This window comes from Nicotiana tabacum, chromosome 20, assembly GCF_000715075.1.
Source record: "Nicotiana tabacum cultivar K326 chromosome 20, ASM71507v2, whole genome shotgun sequence".
In the NCBI taxonomy this organism is placed as follows: Eukaryota; Viridiplantae; Streptophyta; class Magnoliopsida; order Solanales; family Solanaceae; genus Nicotiana; species Nicotiana tabacum.
Window position 1 is genome coordinate 65,586,399 of NC_134099.1, and position 8,097 is coordinate 65,594,495.

General features: G+C 36.4%; 1 long non-coding RNA gene across 1 annotated transcript; it reads left to right on the forward strand.

Moving 5' to 3' along the window:
• The first annotated feature begins 3,713 nt into the window (after positions 1-3,713).
• On the forward strand, positions 3,714-7,323 carry LOC107817082 (uncharacterized). The gene is made up of 2 exons (XR_001655113.2): positions 3,714-4,516; positions 7,077-7,323. It is a non-coding gene; the product is annotated as an uncharacterized LOC107817082 (long non-coding RNA).
• The last annotated feature ends 774 nt before the right edge of the window (positions 7,324-8,097 follow it).

Genomic DNA, 8,097 nt, shown 5'->3' on the forward strand with positions numbered 1-8,097 from the left:
AATAAATTAAAGTACGAGTTATGATAGTAAATTCATACAGATGGATAAACAAACCTATGCGATAAGATATAGCAATATTCGTGAATTCAACAAAGTACCAAGTGAAGAACTTCAGTATACTCATATATGCCTAAATGGATATCTTATCAAGCTCTACATATGAAACCTAGAGATTGGACACACTTACAAGGTCAAATTTGTACAGACTGCATGATGAAATTTAGCAACAGTTACGAGATTGGAAGGATTCCGACTACAAGTTATGGTGTGAGAAAGAGGCCTAAGGGGGGAATGCCCTGGATTTTGGACTTATTCATAGAAAAGTCGCCTAGATAGCAAGGGAATTTCTAAAATATTCGGAAGATATAAGTTATGAAAATGATAAGTGCATTAGTCAACATTCGAGGATGAATGTTCCAAAGGGGGGAATAATGTTATACCCCGCAGTATTACGTCGATGTTATGCTCTACAGTAATATATTACGATGATGTTACCCCCAGCAGTATTACATTACGGTGATGTCACGCTTCGCAATATTAAGTTACTGCGATGTTGCACCCTAAAGTATTATGCGTTAAATTTGTCGTAAGGTAATTGACATAAGTCCAAGTAAAAGATTATTTGGAGATTATAAGGATTATGCTATTTCACAAGCGATTGGCAAATTTATGAAGGTGAAAGGAGGAACAAGTCAAAGAAAATGAATTTTGTCCAAGTTTGGAATTTTGGGGTAAAATACGGCCCGAGCTAAAATACTCGGTATTTATGGACTAGTATCATACAAGGTACCACATGACCATAATAGTAAGGTGTATAAGGTATGTGAAAAGTGAGTAATATTTTATGTAAGTGGGAATAATTCTCAATTTTGCGGGTAATTGATTAATTACCGGGTAACGAGACATTACCTAATTAATTGGGGATATATTTGGATAAGATTAAACCCCACCCCACCCCACGTGGCAGCAGATGAAGGAACATTTAAGTGACTTGTCTTTAGACAAGCTAACTAGTGGGCACATGGACAACAAATCTTAAGGAATTTATACACGTACGGAGTAATTATCTTAGCCATCTTTATCTTGTCTTTCAAGACTATCTAATTCATTTTATAACAAGGAAACATAATCAAAGGAACAAAAAGGAACAAAGTGAGGGAATTCATGAAATTAATATGAGACTTTTCGTTACATTACCGACAACAGTTCTTAAATTTACAACGAAATTCATACGAGACTTCTCAGCATAGTAGCAACGGAATTTTGCAATTCTAAGGGAGCACAGTATAATTTTTCTCAATAATATCATATAGTTTTTTCTCTACTTTGGTCCACCGTTACGTGTTGTTGAAATCAATGAGTGTTAAAGGAATTGTCAAGGGAATCGATTCAGGTATGTTAAGGCTATCCCTTCTTTCTTTTGGCATGATCCATACGATACGAACGAAACGTACAAATGCACAAATTCCATGAATGACGATATTCATAGAAATATTAGAGATATCTATGTTCATGAATTTTCATGTGTCATAATATTTTATCATCTATTCATGGGTCTCAGAAAAATATGAAAGTAGAACCGAGCTTACTTTATGATATTACTCAAAAGCAAAATTGTCTTATGACATTTCGAAAGATTTTATTAACGTGCTTTTCATGCATTGTATTCATGTATATTGACCCGTGGCTAGATGGCATTATATACGCATATATATGTATGTATATATATGTATATGGGATATGGAAAAGGTTATGACATTATATACGCACCCCACCTGATCAGCTGGTATACGCTGATAATTTTGCCCACAGTGGTCAAGATGATATGATGGGATGCCCTCAGAGGCTGATGATGTTATGAAACATATATCTATTCACGACATGACATTCATACGCATATGCATGGTACTATAATTATATCATGATTTACAAAGTTATTCAGACTTACAGGTTGAGTCATGTACTCCATATTTCTTCCATGTCTGTTATGTACTTATTTATGTTCCTTGCATACTCGGTACATTTTTTGTACTGACGTCCCTTTTGCCTGGGGACACTGCATTTCATGCCCGCAGGTCCCCGATAGATAGGTCGAGATCCCTCCAAGTAGGCTATCAGCTCAACGAAAGATGTTGGTGCACTCCATTTGATTCAAAGTTGCTTGTTTGGTTAGTTTGATTTAGACGTGTATTGTATGGTATGGCGGGACTCTGTCCCGACCTATATGACATTTATGTACTCTTAGAGGCTTGTAGACATATATCGTGTACGTGAAATATTATACGGTCTTGCCTGCCTATGTGTTGAGTTTATAAATGATTGTGTTGGACTATTAGAGTATGCCACATGTATATGATGATGTAATAAGAAAGATACATTATGTTGGTACTCGATTGAGTAAGGTACCGGGTGCCTATCGCGTCCCATCGGTTTGGGTCGTGACAGGAGGCCATTTGATTAGTGTTATTGCAAGGCTGGAAAACTTCCCATTAGCGAGGTAAGTGAGACTTTAAACTTTGATGCTTGCTTTTCCAAAACCGTTTTGAAAGTATGTTTTTTTTTGCCCGGTCCATGTATTGGATCAAACGTGCGCTTGGAAGAATCGGTGGTCATTGCCCAGCCGCAAATATATATTATTTTGTAAAAAGCTAGAATTATTTAATGAGTAATTTGTGATGTGGCATAGCCTCGTGCTATGTTGTTGAGGCATTAGAATTTATTCCTTTGCTGCCGTAACATATATTGGGGCATTGTGTATGCCGCCATTATAAATTTTGGGGAATTGTGTATGCCGCCGTTATAAATTTGGGGCATTATGTATGCCGCTGATATAAAATTTGGGGCATTGTGTATGCCGCCGTTATAAAATTTGGGGCATTGTGTATGCAACCGTTATACAATTTGGGGCATTGTGTATGCCACCGTGAAATATTTGGGGCATTGTGTATGCTGCCGTGGACTCAACAGGGTGTTTGGTTAATTTCCCGCACTGCCGTTAATGACAAGTCCTTAATGTAGATTGTGTTGAGATATAAATAATGTTGTTGTTGAATAATTGTTTAGACCTTATTGAGTAATTATATGGTGAAAGAATTTATGTGCATATTATTTCTGTGCTCTTTGTGTGTTTGTATTTTCTAACACTTGTTCCAGAGGTATTCAGAGTGGCAAGTCGATGATCTTACTGGGTTATATTTGTAGACATGTGATTTTTGACCCTCCCCAAGATTTTTTATATATTAGCGTAAAATATTTAATTTAGGCATAATATAGATATTTTAAGTAATTTTGATTCTTTTACTTTATTTTATTACAAGAAAACAAAAAATCACAAAAATAGGTTCATTAATGTTTTACAGTCATTTTTAATCTAAAAAAATCTAAATTATATACAACAATAGTATCGTATTTTTATTCTAATATGATATTTGAAAATACCAAAAATAGATTTGTTTTAATGGTTAGTGTTATTTTAATTATTATTTTAATAGTAGGAATAATTAACAAATGGGCCCGTATTTTTCATCTCATTCGCAGCGAAAGAATAGAGCTTGGGCTCGGGCAACCCATCTTTAGGCCTAATTTTGGACCTAGCCCGCAATTGCCAAGCTCATAATTCCTAGGCCCATACCCCTTAACCTAAAAACCCTACAAAACTAACCTAGACCTATGTTTATATAAGAAGTTAACACCTAACGAGAGGGGGTGGGGGTCTAAAACGAAAGCATTGCACAGGGATCTCTTTCTTCATCAACGAAGAAAGCTTCTTCGTTCAACAAGCTGAAACGAAGAAAGTAGCAAAAAAGCTGCGCTTGGAGGAAAACTGAAACGAGAAAGAGGCTGGGAACAAAAGAAGGTAGCTGCACATGGATAACAAAAGAAGGGGATGATAACGAAGAAGGGCTGAAAAGCAAAAAGCTGCGCGGACAAAAAATGACTCCACCCCCCTTTTGGATCGTTGTCTTCACGAGACTACCCCTGGCCTCGTTTTAATTTTCCTTCAGAAAACCAGAAAAAGGAGAACAATACAAGCACCCTCCCCACGTCTTCTTCTTCATCGAACGACCCCCCACGTAGCTTTCATCTTCTTCTTCGCTGGAACGATAGAAGAAAACCCTAGGAGCCTGAAAGAAGAAGCAGCGATGCCAACCAGCTTCGCCGGAAATCCGGTGACCTCACCCCTCTCATTCCATTACTGCCTCATCGGCAAATGACAACACAAACCAGCGACCAAACAACTTAAACCAGCCGCTGTTCATCGGAAACCAGAGGCACGATGTCACCGGCGACCACCATTGAAGCCGGCCAACACACGCACACACAGTCATGCACATGAACGGAGTGAGGGAGCGAGCGTAAGGCAGCTGATGTTTCCGAGTCATTTTTGAGTTCGAGTCATGTAGAATGTTGCCGCGATCTGTTCGTATGTCGAGGTAAGGCGGGTTCGGGTCCGGCGAGGTCGTAAATTTGTCGAGGTTAACGTTCGTAGCTCCGGTGCTGGTTCTGTTTACTTTTGGTCAGTTTTTCTTGCCTCTGATTATTCTGTTCACAAGTATTATTCATGAGTTTAATGCATCGTTTGATCAATTTTCTTGTTTGGAATAGTTAGTTTATTTGCTTCAATTTAATGATGATCTTGAACTTCCATAAATGTGTTTTTGAGCTTCTGTCATTTTCTGCTCTGGGAGGCATCCCTTGGTGTGATATTTTCATTGTATAATTGACGTTGCTAATTTAATAAGTTTATCAGAGAACTTTGTGGATAGTTGTCTGCTACTAGGATATGTTTCGTTTCTTTGTAGAAAGCACTTTGTTGGTTGTTGAGTGTTTCATATTTTCGTTTCTTATGGAAAATTTATAATCCTAAAGATCTATATGAGATGATTAGCACATCAGCGTATAAGGTTAATTTCCCATAAAAATGAAAAGTTTCTGATAATGTGTTTATGTTAATGTTTATGTGTTTATGGAAATTAGTGCGCAATGTGTTGTATAGTCTTGTAAAATGAAAAGTTCACCGTGTGGATTAATTCGAAGTTGAGCCATTTGGGTTATTGGACATAAAACTAAAATTAGTGTTTTTTTGCTTTTAGGGATATTTGTTTGGTTTTGATTGTATACGAGCTGAGGGTCGGTTTGGTTTGCTAAATTCTAGCAGAACGTTAATAAGTCATTAAGTTCTCTTTTGGGTGAATATGACCGTGTTTGCTGGAAATTCATGGAAGTTGAAGGTCACATTTTTCTCTCACGTGCTATATTCATGATCTATGGCCTTCCTATAATCTCAAAGTTTCGGGAGAATAATTAATTGCGCTAGTTGCTTTAGGCGCGTTCTTTTAATAGTTTTACTTTCCTAAACTCGGGTGTGCATTTCATGTGACCCTACCATAATTTTGAATAATGATAGTAGAAGTGAACATGTTAAAACCCGGGGGTGCATTTCATGTGACCCAGTTCTAATTTCCAACAAGGTTAAATAGAGTGTGTCGTGAATCGCGGGTGCATTTCATGTGGTGTGGCTTGCGATATGTTTTAAATGACCTTGAATTAATTCTTTAAATAAGTAAAAGCAGTTTTCCAAAAGTTAGAAAAAGGCACATAGGTTTAAAAGTGTTTTAAAATCAGATAATTAGGCCGATTATAACAGTTGAGCGACCGTGCTAGAACCACAGAACTCGGGAATGCCTAACACCTTCTCTCGGGTTAACAGAATTCCTTACCCGGATTTCGGGTTCGCAGACTGTTAAACATAGTCATATTTTCCTCGATTCGGGATTCAATCGGTGACTTGGGACACCATAAATCTCCCAAGTGGTGACTCTGAATCTTTTAAATAAATCCCGTTTCGATTGTCCTTTTATTGGAAAAACTCCTTTACACCCTTTCCGGGGTATAGATGAAAAAGGAGGTGTGACAGCTCTGGCGACTCTGCTGGGGATCGAACCTAGAATATCTGGTTCAGGGTTCAAGAATTTGAGTTTAGAGTAATTGTTATAGTTGGTTTTATTCATTGTCTGATTTTGTTACATGATTTGGGCCTAATGTGCTAATTGATTGCTTTTACTGCTTTGATATTCCGTGAACTGTATATAAACTATTGCGAAATCCCTCTTCTTTCTGAGTCTTCTAAATCATGAAGAAGCGTGCACTTCGTGTGACTTCTTTTATGTTAGAATCATATTCCAAATTTAGAACGAGGTTTGGAAAAGTTGCAAAACCGGTGAAGCTTCTGTATTCCCGGTACGCTGCCCCCTCGGCTCGAGCTGTCCGCTCGGGTAAGCTAGGTCTAGAACAATAAACCCAGGTTTTGAACCTAGAATAACTCAGCCTCATGCCGGATCCCTAGTAGGCACGTTTGTTTGCATCATGTGCATTTGACTTTGGGGACTCAACACAAGGGTTGGGTCCGTCTAGGACAGGTATACCCCAAAAATAAAAGACCATCCTGATGCATCCTATGTGCTACATGTTGCATTTCTTCAAGGGTAAAAGGGTTATTTGGCGGACCAATGTAATTGAGGGCGAATGAAAAAAAGAGAGAAAAGAGGAAAAAGAAAAGAGAAAAAAGAGAGGTTGAAGTGTGAGGATGAAGCGAGTAAAGCCCAATTATATTTTTGTTACATTTTATTAAGAAAAAAGAGCATGGAAACTTCAAAAAGATTTTGCACTCTTTATCATTTTTCAAAAATCAAAAAAACAAAATCGAAAAAAGAGAAAAGAAAATTTAAAGAGATTTTACATGTTTCATCATTTTCGAAAAAAAAGAAAAAGAAAAAATGTGTTTTCTATATGTCAGTTGTTTTTTTTATTATTCTCGCCCGTATCCAATCTGCCCGAACTACGCATACCTGATTCTCGTCTTTTGAGGCGTGATGCGTAGGCAACCCACATAGGGTCCGGTGTTCCTAGTAAATCTTAGGTTCTTGGCTTTGCGGGGTCTTAGCCAAATCTTGCGTTTTTAGCCACTTTCAGCCACATAGGTTAATTTTAGAAAAATGGTCACAACCATGTCTTGCGTGTGTCTAGTAAGGAATATTTTCATCTCACATAGTGTTGGTTTAAGTTTTCTCATACAGGTGTGGATTTATTTACCAGAGTTTAAGCATGACAGACACTCCATGACCATCCAGTCAGAATCGCTCAGTCGGGAGTTGCTTAAGGAGATTTGTTTTATTTTAATGTCCTGAGGCTGTTCTTCATTTTATGTCGTCTTTTACTTTCTAGTTTTGTACAGTAATGTCAAGCCTTTTGTTATTGTATTTTCTGGTTTATATTTGAAAATATTCCGTAACTCAAAAAAAAAAGAAGAGATGTTGCATTTTATATTTCGTTACAAATTTTCTTGAGAATATTAATTCTAGAAATGAAAAATTTGAGGTTGTTTTCCCTTTAGGCAATTAATATCTAGGACTTAAAATGAATTGTTTTGATGTTTCTTTAGTATATTAGGACCAAAATTCAAAAAAAGAGAATTTTATTTTAATGCTTCTTTAAAAGCTTTCTTTGAGGTGTTAATTCCAAAATTCAAAAAGATTTTCTTGTGAGGTGCTTCTTTGGGAAATTAGTGAAAAATAATTTTTTTTTTTTTTATTTTCATTAGAACTTTAGGATATTGTACATAAAAAAATATACTTTGTCTTTTGTCTATCATTAGAATTTTTCCTTTAGACAATCAAAATTGAAGTCCAAAAATATTTTGTTTTATTTTGTTTATTGCTTGTTTCGAAATCTTGCGCCAAGATATCAAATGAAAATTCAAAATATTTTTCTGTGGTTTATTCTTTAGATTTTCTTCATAAAAAAATGAATTAAGAAAAAAGAGAGGATTTTCTCTTCTAGGATTTTCCTTAATAGAGTATTTATTTCAAAAAAAAAGAGAGAGAGAAAAATCATGCTCATTAAGCTCGAGTTTAGAATAGGTCATAGAACGTTTAAGTCTACGAAATTCAAAAAAAGGATTTGCTGGTTTTATTTCTCTTTTCTCATCAGAGTAGTCGCTAAGGTAAAAGGAAAAAAGAGAATGTCAGTTTGTTTACTTTATTTCCATTCTTCCAGAACTACGCAAAGATCTGATTCATGCGGCGTCATGATATGTAG